Source organism: Miscanthus floridulus, chromosome 18, assembly GCF_019320115.1.
Source record: "Miscanthus floridulus cultivar M001 chromosome 18, ASM1932011v1, whole genome shotgun sequence".
Classification (NCBI taxonomy): Eukaryota; Viridiplantae; Streptophyta; class Magnoliopsida; order Poales; family Poaceae; genus Miscanthus; species Miscanthus floridulus.
Window position 1 is genome coordinate 41,013,707 of NC_089597.1, and position 18,515 is coordinate 41,032,221.

The following is an 18,515-nucleotide window of genomic DNA, read 5'->3' on the forward strand; positions in this document are numbered from 1 at the left end:
TATCTTCAAACCAAACTGTAGGCACCTAATGGAGATGACAATATACACAGAGAACCTGCAGAACAGCTAGAGCAACACAAATATCAAATGAAATGCGAATTTAGACATGATATTTGTTTTACCGAAGTTCGGACTCGTTCGAGTCCTACTCTCTGTTGAGGGGGCTACGGGCGACCCAGCGAAGGTCAGCCCTAGAGGGTACCATGAAGGTCACTCTAGCTGGAGTCTTTTCCAACTCCTTTTCCTCCTTCCATTAATTTGATTCTGAGGCGGCGGAATCGACCGTTACAAACTTTCCGAAGCAACCACAATCTCTCGGTTGCTCTCCAGCGACGCCTAGCCATCTAGGACCGAAGAGTACAAGAGTAACAAATGCGAATCACGAGATTGACAATATGCACAAGTGCTCAAGTGGTGGCTTGCTCTTTTTTTCAAATTCTCTCTTAACCCACAAATTGATTTTGCAATTTTGATCGCACACTCACTAAGAGAGGGTTTAGGAGAGTTGGCAAAGCTCAAAAACATGTGTCTATCTCAGCAGAATCAGCAGTGTTCAAAGGTGGAGGCTTGGGGGTATTTATAGCCCCCTTGAAAAACTAGCCGTTTTATAGCTGTTGCAATACCGGATACGTCCGGTATGACTCACACTGCGCCAACGGTAACTAAGTTACAGTGATGTTGTGAGGCGTCGGAACTCTCGAAGAATATCGGGACTTCCGACCGTCGGAACTCCCGACTCAAGTCGGAACCCCCAACCCTCAGCAATTTTGAAAAACATGTAACTGAGTTAAAGTTAGTGAGGTGTCGGAACTCCTGACGTATATCGGAACTCCCGACGCTCAAGGCTTTTGAAAACTAGCCGTTGGCTTCTGGTCATCCATACCGGACGTCCGGTATGAATACCGGACACGTCCGGTATGACCAGGACAGTGAAACCTCCAAGTCTGTCGAAGTGCGAGACGTCGAAACTCCCGACCCATGCCGGGACTCCCGATCGTCGGAACTCCCGACCTACGTCGGAACTCTCGACGAACCAACCTGAGAACAACAACTTTACAGCTGCTGGTCAAATACCGGACATGTCCGGTATGAATATCGGACACGTCCGGTATTGCCAGACTAGCAAGAAATCAGTTAGCTCTTTTGTCGCTCAAATTCTCAAAACTCACATGGGTTGGCTTGAGCACTTATGAAACATTATCTATCAACATGATGCATCCCTCTTAGTAGTACGACATACCTATTAAACTCAAGATCAAAACAAAAATGAATTTATACCACTTGAGTTGATTTCTTTTTGAATTGATGCCGTCCCTTCCAATCTTTATCAAGTAAGGGTGCTTAACATGTTGATGTTGATCTTTTCACTTGAGCATAGCCATCTTGAGCATGTGACTTGATTCCATTCATCAAATTCGAATAATCCCAAATGTATCAAGTCACTTCCATCAAATACTTCATTATAGATTTGATTCTTCACATCAATATGACCATCTTTTGCTTGATTAGTACCTCAACAAATGCAAGTACTTTCTTCTTCACCCTAGCTAGGTTCTTCAGCCACCAAGCCGTCGCCTACCCTTCACCCTTGCATAGTACCTCGAATCCTTTCCTTGCTATCTTCACCATCTCAAGCCATCAAGTCACATCTTGTTGTTGAATCATCCATTCATATGTATTGTTATCTTTTTCATTTTAATTTAGCAAGCTTCAAATATGAGACCATTCCATATGCAATCCCTCATGTCTCATTAACTAATAATCACGAGCTTGCTTTCACATAGTACATGGAAATCCCACAATAAATAAGCCTTCACATGAATTCCATTTGCATTGTTGTCTTGTGCTTGAACTAGATTGTTTATACAACAACGCATTATTTTGGCTTTCACTAAGTACCTGTGAGATAACCTATTACCTGTCCACACTTAGCAAACGGGTTAGTCCTTTAATCACGTTATCATACAATCATCCAAAACCCACTAAAGGGCTAGATGCACTTTCAATCTCCCCTTTTTGGTGATTGATGACAACTTGATTAAAGCTTACAAAATGATATAAACATTTAAACTTTTGGGTTCAATGATTTATGAGAGGCTCTCCCTTAATATGTGCTTATGATTAGAATTCACAAACTGACCTCAAATGTCAATTGCACATACTAAAACAAATAGGAGACTCCCCCTAAATCATTGCATCCGTGGGGTGCATGTGTGTGTGACAAAGAGAAACCGTGATGCATATGACAAGATATATCATACAAGAATAAATATAAAGGCATCACATCAAATATTTTCATTCTAGCATGCATAGTCCTTATGAAAATAAATATGACACATGTAATTCACACATAGCACTCATTACAAATTTTCTCAAGTCCAGAAACCACTGATATATAGATAAAGATCATGTCTCAAGAGATACATAGATAAAGCATAAGTCTCATCTCTCACAAGATATAATCAATGAAGCTCAAAAATAAACTACAACCTACAGTACATATCTTCAGGTACAAAGATAAGCAAACGAAACTATCCTGAAGCTTTAATCAGTCTCTCTCCCCCTTTGTCATCTATCACCACAAAGGTCCAACAATGACATACTAAGGACAAAGGGGCTACAAGCTGTCACGGAAAGCTGAGATCACTCATCATCATCATCTCGACCAGCATCCTCATCATCTGAGCGTGCAACACCGGCTGGACAAGAACCACCGGCACCAGATGGGTCATAGCCACCAGAGCCGTAGTAGCCACCACCACCTGTCAAGTCACTCCACCAATCTGTAGCATAGTCGTTGGCAGTGCTGGGACGTGGCTGAGAGTGAGTAGGCACATGAGCCTAAAGTGGTAGAGTGTTAGGGTGCTCAGGTGCCTACTGCTGCTGCTGTCGCTGTATGAACTCAACATACTCTCTATCATATCTAGCCTACTGCTGCTCCTCAGTCTCAGGCTCACTAGCTACCTCATCTGATAGAGGAGACCTAGGAGGATCAAGCTCAAGATTAGAAGCAATTTGCTTCAAGGTCCGAGTGTCCTTCCTCCTAGCCTCCCTCTCCTTCTGCTGCCTAGTCTGGATGTCACGGCACATCCCAAATATGGAGCTGAAAAGCCTGCGGATAGGCGAAGGAGGACTGCCACGGTGTGAAGTAGAACGTGAGGGAGCATGTGGTGAAGGTGAGGCTCCTGCTGGTGCACCACTCCCAGGTGCATCTGCCTCTGGTGCTACTGCTGCTCCTCCTGGTCCTGCTGGAGGTAACCCTATCTCAGGCAGATCTACAATAATCTTCAGGGCCTTGTGAATCTTATCATACTCGAATGTGTGCCCTGTCACCTACTCAATCATATGCATGATATAAGGAGCAAAACCACAGCCCTTGAGGGGCCTCTCTCCAACACTCCTGATCTCGAGCCAAATAAAATCAAACACGCTGAAGGGCCGAGCATCAGGTGCCATCCTATAGAGTAGGTTCCTAGAGTAATCAGCAATGTTGCCCTTGTCTCCACCCTTGCAGTCAATAGTCTTCCTGAACATCCTGTCTAGGTACCTGTAAGTAGGGTGAAGACCTAGAACCTTCCCCACAGCTCCTCTCTCACCACCAGGAGGATACATGTATGCGAGCTACTCAGGGGGTAACACCTGCTCGGTGTGGATCTTGTCCCTCTAGAGATCATCCTCTGAGAAGCCAAGCTAGGCGGCAAAAACATTATAGTCAACACTGTACCACTGGCCCTCAAGCATCCAGTGCATCCGCCTCTCATCCTCCTCAACAAATAGAGTAGCATAGAACTGAGCTACTACCTCTGTGTTCCAGTCATGCTGGAACTCCATGATCTCATAAACCCCAGTGTGCTGGCAAATGGAAATGGCATGATCAACTGAGGCCTTCTGCAACTCTGTAACATACTGCCCGTCAATCCACTAAGATCTGGCAATCACAGGGTTCCTGGTGAGAATCACACTGGAGTAGAAGTCCAGGTGAAAGGCTGTCTGGAAGCGGTGATCGTACTGAACCTTAGGTAAGCTCCTTGGATCAACCCTTCGCTCATCTCTAGCTCTCCTGGTCATACCCTTTCCTCTGTAATCAACCCTAGAAACATAGGAGGGTACATTGGGCAGACATGTCTCAAGAAGACCATAATGCATCCCCTGACCAGGCTGGTGCTGAACTAGAGGAACTGACTCCTCCTCCTCAATCTCCTGCTCCTCATCTGAGCTGCCACCATCTGATCCTCTGTCAGTGCTCTTCTTCTTTCTTTCATCTCTAGACTCCACTCTGAACTCATCAGTGTCTATGTCAGAAGAAGAGCTCCCGGACCCCTCTGCATACTGAGCTGCTGCACTAGAGGCAGCCCTGGTGGACCTCCTGCTGGTCGGCTAAAATCCAGGATGCATATCCTGTCTTGCCTTCTTGTACTTCTCAAGTGCTGGATCATGCCTGTGCTTGGACCTCGGCTCCTGTCGTCCACTCATGGCTGCTGTCCTGTATCCAAAGATTTCCAACGAATTTTAGATACATGCCCATAGCTTATTCTTAAATTGTAATTAGACATAGATTCTTTTATCCAAGGTTTTACAATCACCTCGACACACCATTGTCACAAGGTTTGCAAAACATAGATACAGAAGAAACTATGCCTAATAAACAATTCTAGGATAGCATTGAATCAAAGGAAGCAGAGAGTCTGCTCTGCTGGGTCATACCGGACATGTCCGGTAGCATACCGGACATGTCCGGTAGCATACCAGACACGTCCGGTATGGGCGATCAGCAACCCTAACCAGGGATCCTTGATTCAAACCAACACGGATTACAACCAAACTTTGGGCATTGCTTCTTCATCACCAATGTAGCACAATCACCGAAGGAATTTTAAAATCATGCATTGACCATGTAGATCAGACGAGGTCTGTGATTAGGGTACCTTGAGAGGAGAGAAGGGAATGCGATGTGAAATCCAAATCCACAGGCCTTTAATCCTTGATCCAAGCCTTCTCCAATGCAATCTCCCTCTCTCTCTTTTCCTTGGTGAAATCCTTGGTCGCCCTAGGTGAGAAGAAGGGCGTCGGCTGGTTGGTTTGGAGGAGGCAAGTCTGTTTGGGCCGAAGGGGTACGCTCTGTTTTTATAGTCTCGCTCATACCGGACACGTCCGGTATACGCGGGCTAGCCCAAATAATTCCAAAATGTGTTCTCACTCTTCCAAACCCTTTCTCTGTTGTTGCTCAGTCCAAAAAGGTGTATGATCTTGATCCAAACTGAGTACTATCACTTTTCTTATCGAATGCCATCAATTTATTTTCTCTTTTCCAAATATATGGCATAATCAATAATTTGCTTGCTTGAGAGAGATAAAGTGAGACAAAGTAGATTGTGGACTTAAGAAAGCCATGTCATGTGTGATTAGACAATCAAACAATCAAGGAGAGCTATAATCATCACATGGCAAGGCAAGGTCACAAAGACTAAGATTCAAATAGTTTTTCAAATTCACACTTCCTACTCATGCTAGTTAGGGGTTTTGAAAAACATCTCTCCTATGTCACACAAGTGCACATTCTAACATATAAAGGGCCTTAGATGCACTTACAATGTATGTATGTAAACACATACCTTTGCCTTGAGCCCACAAGAATACCACTAAGAAGATACATGGCATGATAATCTTTATGTTGACCTTGATTGCCAAGTAATCATTCTTGATACAAATTCAATTTTTCATCCAAAGGACTACAAAGAGTGCTAGATAAATTTGTTAGTCTACAATGGTGCAAAATAGAAATTTAGCTCCCCCTAAATAAGTGTTTCAAGTATTTTGACTAACTTTCAACAAGCACTTTTATTCTAATAAGAAATTGAGAGCCAATTTTCATTTTGACCATAAACCAAATAAGATTGCCATAGTTAAAAGTGAGTTTAAGAGATGCTCACAATCCACTTAGATTTGATAAAACATAAGCTTCTGAGTAAGTTAGGGATATATAAAAAATGTATGGATCGAATACTCAGTTGCAACACAATTAGTGTTCTGGTCCATGCAGTACCGAACACGTTCGGTAGTATACCAGACACGTCCAGAATACACAGAACAGAAACACTGACTTTCTATCCCTGGCCATACCGGACACGTCCGATAGTAATATCGGACATGTCCGATAGTTGCAAGACAGAACCAATTAATTTGCTGCTTGTGATTCTTCGTTTTAACTGTAATATTTATTTATTGTATACTTGCATCTCAACAAATAAATTACTCTACTAGAGAGCTAATAAAAGCATCATATGGCAAATATGATAAACATCAAGTAAAACTTATTAACCACTTTCAATATTTCACAAATATGTCTATTTGTGACCTTTTGTACACAAACCGAACAAAGTGGCTGTGATATAAAGTTTAGGTACTTGTTACCAATGATGAGGATGAAATAGATGATATATTTATTGAATTATCTTCGGGTCAACCATATAAGGAATTATGATAAGAATTGGTTGATAGATTGAGTGAATATTATCAAATTGCTTGCTCAACCACCCCGAGGATTTCATCTCATCACCAAGTACCTACATCATTAACCTAAGCACACTTTGGTACCCAACTCTTGTTGGGTCCTTTTAAGTTAGTCAACAAGTGCTTAGGCACCCAAATGGCTTTAGCATTAGTTTGTGGTGAACACATCACCTTACTAGTGCTAACTCCATTTGTGGTCTTCCTAAGCATATCATTATAAACAAATGTGTTTGGCTTAGGAGTTTTACCATTTAGGCATTCATAGCTTAGATGCCCCTTTCTTCTACAAGCATAGCATATGCGGCCTTTGTGTGCTCTATGCTTGCTTTGCTTGTATGGACATCTATCAACCTTGTGGCCCATCTCATTGCACCCATAGCATCTTCTAGTTGCAACTTGGGCTTTCTTTCTTGCTTCTTTGTACATTGGGCATTTCTTGGTAGAAGCCTTTTGATTGGCGACTTCAACCTTGTCGGCCCAACTCTTGTGTGGACACATAGCCCACTCATGTCCATACAATCCACAACCATAGCACATTCTTTTTCCATGTTTCTTGCTCTTGGTTGTGTTGGCCTTGCTTGAGATGTGATTCTTTTGTTTAGCTTTAGAGGAAGCAAGGTTTGAACCCTTCTCAAGCTTCTTCACCATGTTATCACGGTTATCTTGAGAAGGTTGTGCTTTCTCCTTACCCTTCAACCGAATCACATCTTTCTTTAATATTTGCACTTCTTCTTTGAGCTCTATGTTTTCTATAAGATTTAGCTCAATCGAAGATTGGCTTGCTTGGGAAGCACACTCATTAGCACAAGAAACATTTAATTGAGATGGTGTACTAGTGAGTAAATGTGTGAGAGGTTGAGAGGATTTTACCGATGTGATCACAACCTCATGTGCTACCTCAAGCATAATGTTTGATTCTACTAATTCTTCATGAGAGCACTTTAGATGAACATAATTAGCTTGTAGCACATTGTACTTGCTTGATAGTTCATCTAGCCTTGCCTTGAGCTCAAAGTTTTCCTTCTCTAGTTGTGAAACACTAGAAGAGGAGTTAGTAACTAAAGCATGCTCAATTGATAATTTTTCATACCTCTCATTTATGGCCTTTAGCTCTTGCAATTTGGAGATGAGAAACTTTTCTTGATTTTGAAGCGATTGCTCTTGCTTCTCAATCTCTTCTTCAAGCTCATCATTCTTTTCGACTATCTTCATGATGATGAACTTGTCTTTGTGGTTGAGATGATCAAGGTTGTAGTTGTCTTCAACTTCAACATCACTCTCCACTTGATCATCTACTCGTGCTATCTCCTTGGCTTGATCTCTCTTGCTAGCCTTCTTCTTGCTTTTCTTGGCCATGAGACACAAGTGATGAGTATCATGAGATGCTGAGGTTGACTCATCACTTGGTCGCCATTGGGCTTGAGCATCGCTGCAAACAACTGCTTGCTGGTCTGCTGCCTCGGCCATACCGGACACGTACGGTAGGCATACCAGACACGTCCGGTATGTGCAGGCAGACAGCACGTCATGTGCTGCTTGCACTTCTTGCTCCGGCTCGGTGCTCTTGAGGTCTTGTGAGGCTTCTTTGCTGCATGAAGACACAATGGACATACTTTCCATTGACTCGACCTCAAGTGCATCATCACATTTGGATTTTCCATATAAATCAAAAAGTCTAGTCCAAATGAGATGAGCACTCTCTGGAGGTGGTTGTCCGTTGAAGATTGCCTCATCTTGAACCTCTACACTCAATGTACTCAAAATAATATTAATAGCTTGAGCATTGAGTTGCACGCATATCTCTTCCTCTTTTGACAAATTTTTGTAGTTGCTCCAATTAACTATAGAAAGAGGTATGCTTGCATCCACAATATGCTCAACAAGAGGACTAATATCTCTAAAAGCATTGAGTACATGTATTGACCAAGTTAGAAAGTTTGAACCATCATTTTGGAGAAGCACCGGCTCCAACTCGATAGGCGTCGACAACCTTTTCTCATGGCGGTGAAGCTTTAGGTGAGAACCTCGCTCTGATACCAATTGAAAGGACCTAGGATGCCGCCTAGAGGGGGGGTGAATAGGCATTTCTGAAAATTAACACCTTTAAATGCGGAAACAATTAGAAAGGGGAGTTTCCAAAATGGAAACTCCAAATTAAGAGTACTACCACCCCTCACAAGTTAGCCACAAAGTAAACAAGGTATAAAGAATATATCTAGAAGCTACAACCCTACAACACCAAGTTAGAACAGAGAATAAATATTTTCGGTGCAGGCAGGAAATACCGGACGTGTCCGGTATGAATACCGGACGTGTCCGGTATATATGATTTCAGCAGATCGGCCCCGAACTTGCTCCTTTCTATTTCTATCTTCAAACCAAACTGCAGGCACCTAATGGAGATGACAATATACATAGAGAACCTACAGAACAGCTAGAGCAACACAAATATCAAATGAAATGTGAATTTAGACATGATATTTGTTTTATCGAAGTTCGGACTCGTTCGAGTCCTACTCTCCGTTGAGGGGGCTGCGGGCGACCCAGCGAAGGTCAGCCCTAGAGGGTACCACGAAGGTCACTCTAGCCGGAGTCTTTTCCAACTCCTTTTCCTCCTTCCACTAATTTGATTCCGAGGCGGCGGAATCGACCGTTACAAACTTTTCGAAGCAACCACAATCTCTCGGTTGCTCTCCGGCGACGCCTAGTCATCTAGGACCGAAGAGTCCAAGAGTAACAAATGTGAATCACGAGATTGACAATATGCACAAGTGCTCAAGTGGTGGCTTGCTCTTTTTTTTTTCAAATTCTCTCTTAACCCACAAATTGATTTTGCAATTTTGATCGCACACTCACTAAGAGAGGGTTTAGAAGAGTTGGCAAAGCTCAAAAACATGTGTCTATCTCAGCAGAATCAGCAGCCTCCAAAGGTGGAGGCTTGGGGGTATTTATAGCCCCCTTGAAAAACTAGCCATTTTATAGCCGTTGCAATACCGGACACGTCCGGTATGCATACCGGACACGTCCGGTATGACTCACATTGCGCCAACGGTAACTAAGTTACAGTGATGTTGTGAGGCATCGGAACTCCCGAAGAATGCCGGGACTTCCGACCGTCGGAACTCCTGACTCAAGTCAGAACCCCCGACCCTCAGCAATTTTGAAAAACATGTAACTGAGTTAAAGTTAGTGAGGTGTCGGAACTCCCGACATATGTCGGAACTCCCGACGCTCAAGGCTTTTGAAAACTAGCCGTTGGCTTTTGGTCATCCATACCGGACACGTCCGGTATGACCAGGACAGTGAAACCTCCAAGTCTGTCGAAGTGCGAGACGTCGAAACTCCCGACCCATGCCGGGACTCTCGACCGTCGGAACTCCCGACCTACATCGGAACTCCCGACAAACCAACCCGAGAACAACAACTTTACAGCTGCTAGTCAAATACCGGACACGTCCGGTATGAATACCGGACACGTCCGGTATTGCCAGACCAGCAAGAAATCAGTTAGCTCTTTTGTCGCTCAAATTCTCAAAACTCACATGGGTTGGCTTGAGCACTTATGAAACATTATCTATCAATATGATGCATCCCTCTTAGTAGTACGGCATACCTATTAAACTCAAGATCAAAACAAAAATGAATTTATACCACTTGAGTTGATTTCTTTTTGAATTGATGCCGTCCCTTCCAATCTTCATCAAGTAAGGGTGCTTAACATGTTGATGTTGATCTTTTCACTTGAGCATAGCCATCTTGAGCATGTGACTTGATTCCATTCATCAAATTCGAATAATCCCAAATGTATCAAGTCACTTCCATCAAATACTTCATTATAGATTTGATTCTTCATATCAATATGACCATCTTTAGCTTGATTAGTACCTCAACTAAATGCAAGTACTTTCTTCTTCACCCTAGCTAGGTTCTTCGGCCGCCAAGCCATCGCTTGCCCTTCACTCTTGCTTAGTACCTCGAATCCTTTCCTTGCTATCTTCACCATCTCAAGCCATCAAGTCACATCTTGTTGTTGAATCATCCATTCATATGTATTGTTATCTTTTTCATTTTAATTTAGCAAGCTTCAAATATGAGACCATTCCATATGCAATCCCTCATGTCTCATTAACTAATAATCACGAGCTTGCTTTCACATAGTACATGGAAATCCCACAATAAATAAGCCTTCACATGAATTCCATTTGCATTGTTGTCTTGTGCTTGAACTAGATTGTTTATACAACAACACATTATTTTGGCTTTCACTAAGTACCTGTGAGATAACCTATTACCTGTCCACACTTAGCAAACGGGTTAGTCCTTTAATCACGTTATCATACAATCATCCAAAACCCACTAAAGGGCTAGATGCACTTTCACTAACAATGATGATCTTGACCACCATGGAATAATTAGCTAGGAATTTAAATGTGTTCATAGACATCAACCTTTTGGATGATGGATTCACCACAATTTGAGCCTTGCACAAATGTCCAATTGAAAAAGCGCTCTCTAGAATGGAGAAAGAACTAGAATGAGAATCAAGCAATGTAGCCATCAAAACGAAGCTAATTAAGCAACAAAATCAAAGGAGTGGATGTTTGTTACTAACCTTAAAGCAAAAAGATCAAGCCATTCTTCAAAATCCAAGCGCTAGCTTCATGGTAAAGAGCAGCCACAACAATGGAGGGAAGGGCCCAAATGCGCGCCTCTGTTCTCGGAATGAAAGAGAGGAGGAAGGAGAGAACGGCTGTAGCCTTTTGATGTTGTAGGCTTATCACCGTCGGTTCTTGGCTAGAACCGACAGTGATAGAGCCCAATCGCTGTTGGCTCTTGGCTTGAACCGATAGTGATATGTGGCCATCAAGCCACTGTCGGTTAGAGACACAAACCGGCAGTGATAGTTGTCATCACTGCTAGTTCGGTCACATCCCAAATCAATTTCTGGTTTTCAAAGCCAAGAACTGGCAGTAAAGGGTCAACATTGTCGATTCTCCTAATTTTGACAGTGATGAGGCCGACAGTGAAGTGCTATTCTATAGTAGTGATATATCCGTATACAAAACAAAGTAAATAACATGTGAACAAACATGCAAAAACACAAATTTTGATTCTTTTGCCCCTCTTTGTTAGTCCAAGATATCTCGACTATCCTAGACATCCATTTTTCAATTGATTACAATACATTAGAGTAAAACTATAATTATTGCAATAGTTCAAATACAAGTGTTTTGGGCTCAATAAAAACACCAATATTCTAGTCATAGCAGCGAAGTTTGATGAGACTCCAATCCACATGCATCATTGAGTGTAGACAAGAACCAACTACTGTTCTCAACAGCACTACAAGTCTAGGCATTTGCACAACACAAGATGTATCTCATGGTCAACACCAATGAGATTTAGTGGAAAATAGAAGATGAAAGGATATGGTGATCCTAATAATTTGGTTGTAGTTTACATTCTTAGCAGGTAAGTTACAAAGTATTATATTATATTTCCTCAAAACCAATCCACACTATCATCACTATCATTCTCACCTCTCGCTCCACACCATGTCTCACCATTCAACTTTCCTCACAACACCTAGCATTCTCACTAAGCGATGAGGCAACCTCCATATGACCCTTGTCTCAATGGACTCAAGTCAGACCAATCTTTGTGGGAGAGAAGCAACACAAGAGAAGCTAGAAGGCTAAAATAGATGACATGAATGATCATGACCGAGATCATAACTATACATATAGTTTTAAAATTGTAGAGCTTGTACACCTGTACTCACAAGTTCACCATGGTTAATGCAGTGCTACGTCTAGGTGAGACCACCGCTCAAGAACTAGCGTGTCAAACACATGGGATCATGATGTTGGGGGTAGCATGAGCCATCTCCTCCCCCCTCGCACTGTGCTCCCAGGGCCCTTGAGACCTTGTGTACTCTCACTCCCATAGCACTAGCTTAGTCCGCACTAACCCAACAAAACAGACCCCATCATCATACAGGGCAAGTGGCATGCACGTTTGACAAAGAACCATTTTCTAGGCATCAGCAATACCCTTAATTTCTAGAGCAAGCACCTTCCACCAATACGTGCTACCTCAAGCACGAGACTCACCTCTCACTGGTGGTCAATACCCTCCAACTCCTTTTTTCATATCATATTGTTTCTCATGGACAAGCATCCCACCACAAGAACCACACCTAGGGTACTTCATGCACCCCACTAGGGTCTTGCTCTAGCTGATATATCCAAAGAAGGGGTTAAGACCTCCAGATCTCCTCACATCACCACCACACGCATCAAGATTCATCGCTCCCATCACGTATCCTACCATCTCATGGGGAAACCTCACGGCTAACCCCCTAACCACCAAACCAAATACCATCCAACTATCACAGCAATATATCTCAAAGGCATAAGTATAAAGTGTGATGGTGTAAAAATGCATGCAAACAATTAGGCAAACAAGTAAATCAAGCACGAAGCTAGGTGATTAGGGTAATGAGGTTTTCAATCAAACAAATCAGGGCTCAAACAAGGCAGGCATTTCTATACTAGCAAATCAATAGAAGTAAGATGCTAGCATATCTAATTTGTATATGCGGAAACATGATTCTAATAAAATGTGTTTCCATGACAGCTACGATATCAATGAAGTAGTAGTATAAGTATTCGAGCGCCAATGTTGTAGATCAGTAGAGTCATCCTTCTCTTTTGGGAGCATCTCGGGGTCCATTTGTGCTCGAGTCCTTGCTACGAAAATAAACGCCACAAGAGGCTGCCGATAAGATTCCAAAGAAACCACAATAAATCTTGTTCAAATAACTCCAAGCAGGTTTTTGAAAAAGTTTTGGTACAAGTTTCATATTTTTTAGAGCTAAAATGAATTAGTTATGAATGTTAGAATATTAAAGTAGTTCCTGAAATCAGAAAAAAGAAAGAGCCTAGAAATCACATGTGGTAACATAAGGATGGGACACGTGGCAGCATAAAAAATGCCACGAGGCGGAGTGTGAGGCGTCACACGGCTTGCGGTTTTGGACCGTTTACTAGGTCAATGTCTGGGTCCTGCTACTGATCGTAGGGTTGATGGTGGGACCTGCGTGTTAGTGGGGACAACGGACACAGGGAAAGTTAAAGGCGCTCGGGTTCTATTTGGGCCAAAATGGCGAGCGGGCCGGCGGCCTAGCCAGGTTTGTTTGGGTCATGTCCACTGATGGGTTCTTCTGCTGGGCTGGCCTTCGGTCTGATCCAAAGACCAGAGGGAGGGGAGAGGGCCGTGAGCCCGTGACGCCTAAGGGGCTACCAACTCTATCGTTTGAAGAGTTTCATCCAGTTTTTCATCTGCTCTATGCCTCTATGGCTCTATCGATACTGCAACTGCGAGGGCTGTAGTCTATAGAAGTCCAGGTCTAGTAGGCTCACATGATCGATCATAGTTTGTTAGCCAGCTCCTAGTCTAACGGCATGTTTCTGGACTTTCAGAATCTAGTTTGATCGGTTGCTCACGAACGGCCATGCCTCTTATATATGTACAAGCTCAGGAACGGCCACAATGTGGAGCATTGACTATACACATACACGGACGTAGGTCGAAAAGGAAGGAGACTAGAGAGAATTTTGGATGCAATATTTTTGTATTTTTTTAAAGATTGTCTGTTTCTAATTAGAGTATTTTTTTTCGTGATCGTGCCACGTTTTTCATTAAGCAGGAAAGAGTTTTGTTACAGCAACCAGCAACAACGGTAATCCAAGGTTACCGAGGTGCCTGAAAGAAACTCAGCTCACACGTGATTGTAATTACGCAAAACAAATTATGCGACGTATGTATGAGATGCATCAGAGAAGCGCCATGAGCGAGCTCAGATGCTTATATCCTGCCAAGCACCAAGCGTCAATCTCCTCCTGGATCAGGACTCCTAACTGCGCTGCTGATGTTGCGACTCCATTGAAGGTCCTCGCGTTCCTTTCCTTCCAAAGCAACCAACCAATGAGGAAGAACAAGGAGTTGAAACCCGGCAGCTTTACCCAGAAGGACTCGAACCGGAAGCGTCTCTTCGTCCCGGTGAATGCATGGAGCTGTAGCAACAGTGGGCAGTGATCGAGTAGTCCGAGGATAGTGGCTTGAGGACGTGGTTTGGGAAAGCAACAAACCAGTCCGCCGACGCGAACATGCGATCCAACAGTTCAAGCGTCGGTCGTTCGCGTTCACTCGACCACGCGAACCTTCTCCCAACTAGGTTCAATTCTTCGAGGTGCGTTCTGTTGAGGAACGAGCGAAAACGCCTCATGCAACGACGATCAAGTCGACCGTTGTTTTTGTCTTGTGCGCGGTATATCATGTTGAAGTCACCGCACAGGAACCACGGCCCCGGGCAAGCATCTCTAAAACGTAGCAACTCATCAAGGAATTCGACCTTCTGATGGTCGAGCTGCGGGCCATAGACAACCGTGATCCACCATGGATCATGCGACGAGCCTGTCTCGGCCAGCCTGGCCGATATAACCACGAAGAGCTTGGTCTCCTGAATACACACGAGAGAGGGCCGCTCCTAGACCAGAAACTCTCGAACGACATTGCGGCGAGCGCGGCCGTTAGCGGCGAGCACGTTCCAGACAAAGCAGCTAGATAGCGACGACATTAAAAACACAGTAATGCGACAGGATTAGACTAGGCACTGGAATCTAAGCCTCGACAGTGTCAAGCTCAGCCATCTCAAGCCCCATGGCTGCCGGGTCGAAGTCGCCGGAGAAGAGGATTTGCAGAGCCTGTTGCTTCCTTGTTGACAACTGCCCCCGGAACGTTTCCTTGAACTTCTGCTGGATCTCCGAGTCGATCGCAGCGTCGCTCACGTCCACTCCAAGCTTCTTCAAGAGCATGGACTGCGCCTGCTTGGTGGAGTTCGCCGCCCTCGGCCTGGCGGCAATACGGCCGCTGCGCCTGAGTGAGTGGATCGACACCGGCGTCCTAGAGCGTCGCAGCCTCGGCCCACCCCGAATGACCGGTGTCTGAAGCGGCAGGCAGATCCTGGCCTCAAGGTCTTCCTGGATCGACACGAACAGGGGATGTTCTGGCTGGTTTGTTTCTGGGCTGGTGCTGGTTTGTTATGAGAGAAAAACACGATTAGCCGGTTGAAACGCGAACATGTAATATCTGCCGGACGGCTTCATCATCGGTTGGTTCGTTGGCCCCGTTGCCGTCATTATCAGAAGATGGGCCACTGAACGAACCCTGGAATTCAAGCTCCAATACATCAAAGCCCACGTTGATAGTCTGAGCTTGGAGGGCCAGGCCGCTGTGGTTCACAAGGTCCAACACAGCGGACCCCGAGCCACGGACACCTGGGCTGGCGTCAAAGAAGTCCCCCACGAAACTGCACGGCCTGTCAGGAATGGCCAAGCGATCGGGGCCCAAGTCGGGTGAGCGAAGGCCCCACCCACTCCACTGACGTAGGGCCCGTTTGGCACGGCTCGCAGCGGTTCCAGCTTATCTGATAAAAAAACTGTAGCAACACTGTAGCAAAAACCGGTTTTCTCTCTCCTCCCCTCCCCTCTCTCTGACATCGGCGCTGTTCATCGAAGCCGGAGAAGCAAGTTTTCCATGCTTTCCCCCCCGCGTGCTACAGTGTTTTTACTAGGAGAGAGAAAACTGACTTTTTACTACAATGTTACTACAGTGTTTTATCAGATAAGCCAGAGCCGCTGCCAGCCGTGCCAAACGGGCCCGCAGTCTGCCGCGGCTCCCGTTCCGCGGCGAGCTGCGCCTCGAGCTGCATCGGTTCCAGCTCGAATCCAGGAGCAAGCGAGGTGTCGACATCCCAGGCAACGAATTCAACCTCGCCTGTCTCCCAGCGTCAAACACAGGAGAGGGCTCCGGTATGGGTGCCGCGCGTTCTGGATCTTCCCGCCTAGGCGATGTGACGTCCGGGATCTCGCATCCCATGGAGACGCGGCCGAATCGACGAATGCCACGCCAGGACCAAGCCCTGCCACCGAGCGAGCAGCAGCCTTCACATTGTTTTAGATAAAATAAACGGGCTCAACGGAACACGCAAATAGAACACCCATTTTACCTAGATGAACCACAACGCAAATAAATGTCGCTTCTCTTCACGACGTAAATCTCTGGCTTTTCCTAGCTCCCTCCGTCATCTCTTCCTCGCTCGCTCCGTCACCTCGCCCTAGATCCACGCTAGTGCCGCCCGCCTCCGCCGCTCTCACCCACTGGGAACGTCGCCCCCTTCCTTCCTGATGCAGTCGCAGGGCCTGCCGACGCTTGCATGCCTAGATGCAGCGACTGTCCTTGGCGGCTGCGTGCGAGGATCGAGTATGTAGACGTGGCCATGGTGTTCTCTCCCCCGGCGGCTGCATGCACAGATCCATGATGGAGATGCGGCAACAGTTTTGAGCTGACTGCCTTCCCCTTCATCAAAGTCGTCAGGATCTGGTGCGTTCATCCTCTTCTTGGCTGGCGGCGGTAGGGGCAGAGGCCGCGCTGTCGGGTTGGTGGACCAGCTCGTCGTGGTGAGGCTAGGGCCGGATCTCGCCCGCACGGTGGCGACGGGTCCAGATCTCGCCGAGCACAGCGACGCCAGGTCCAAAGTCGTGCGGTGAGGCTGAGGCCGGATCCAGAGCTCGCGCTGTGAAGCTAGCTCGCACGGCGACGGCCTCCCCGGACCAGGTGCGCCTGCACGGGAGGCTCCACGATGTTCCGGCGATCGCCCTCCACCAAGACCTGGCCACCGGCGACTGGCCCCTCGCAAGCACTGGGCGCTCGATCACCGCCGGTGCCGGCTGGTCGACAGCGTCCGGGCTAGGAGGCGCAGAGCAGTGGGGAACCGAAGGGCGACCGGCCAGTGGACTAGGAGCGAGCCGAGACCGTGTCAGCCCTAGCCGCACGCCACCGCTCCGGGGAAACCCGCCTCCAGAATGCACCGCGGTCGCCGCCGGCGCGAGCAGGCGAACGCCTCCTCTTGGCTCCTGCCATGGCGGGTGGGCCCTGCGGGCAGTTGCGCGCACGGTGGCCCTCGCGATGACAGGTGCGGCAACGCGACAGGAACTGGCAAACAGCCTTGACATGGTCATCCCCAAGGTAATTGAAACACAGGCCGACGAGGTCCGCCGGCACCGTCTTACCTAGAGTAGGGGGGCTAGTGGCCGCCGGCGACAGGAGGGAGGGAGGAAGGAAGGAAAAAGAAAGAAACTTCAGCTCAATTTGAGTATTTGACATTGTATTCTGCCAACTCATTTTAACATACTTCTCTCTTTCAGCTTGTTCATCGGTTGATTTCTGCGCTGATAAGTCTAGCTGGTGCTGGTTCGTTGTGAGAGAAAAATATTATACCATAGCTGATAAATCTTGATTAAAACCAATAAACAAACAGTCTATTTGTTCTGGGAAAAAGAACTCCCCTGATGCTATCGATCTTGATATTAACGGCTTGAATATGTTGAAACGCTCGTCATGAGCCTCCCAATTCGCTCGTCTGGAGATCAACGCTGCAACATCAACACTCGCTGTCCCTATATATACAGCGCTGCAAACGAAACATTACCCCACCTGCACGACAACTCGATCGATATCGCCGTCCTGTCACTACACAATTAAAGTTGAGAAAAGCGGCTCCAATTCTCGTTCAAACATTCATGGGCGTCGTCGCTGCAATTTGCGGTTCTAGCTTGGTGGTGGTCATGATGCTTCGATGGAAGGCGAATCTAAAATGTGGAACGCGACAGATATATTTGCCCTTGCTAAACACAGATCGTAGGAGTACTATAATCTGGCTGAGTAATAGTTTGCTACATAGGTGATTCCACGAATAATACTATAACTAGCAAACGCGTCCTTATGTTGTAACGGAACTCAATATTATAGAAATCAGACTCCATATCATGGATTCATGGGTACACGTAAGTTGTTCTTATTCATATAAACACGTGTCATATAAATAGTGAGCGTGACCTAGTACATCCTGGAATTTGACTCTGAGTCAGGCCACGATGGCC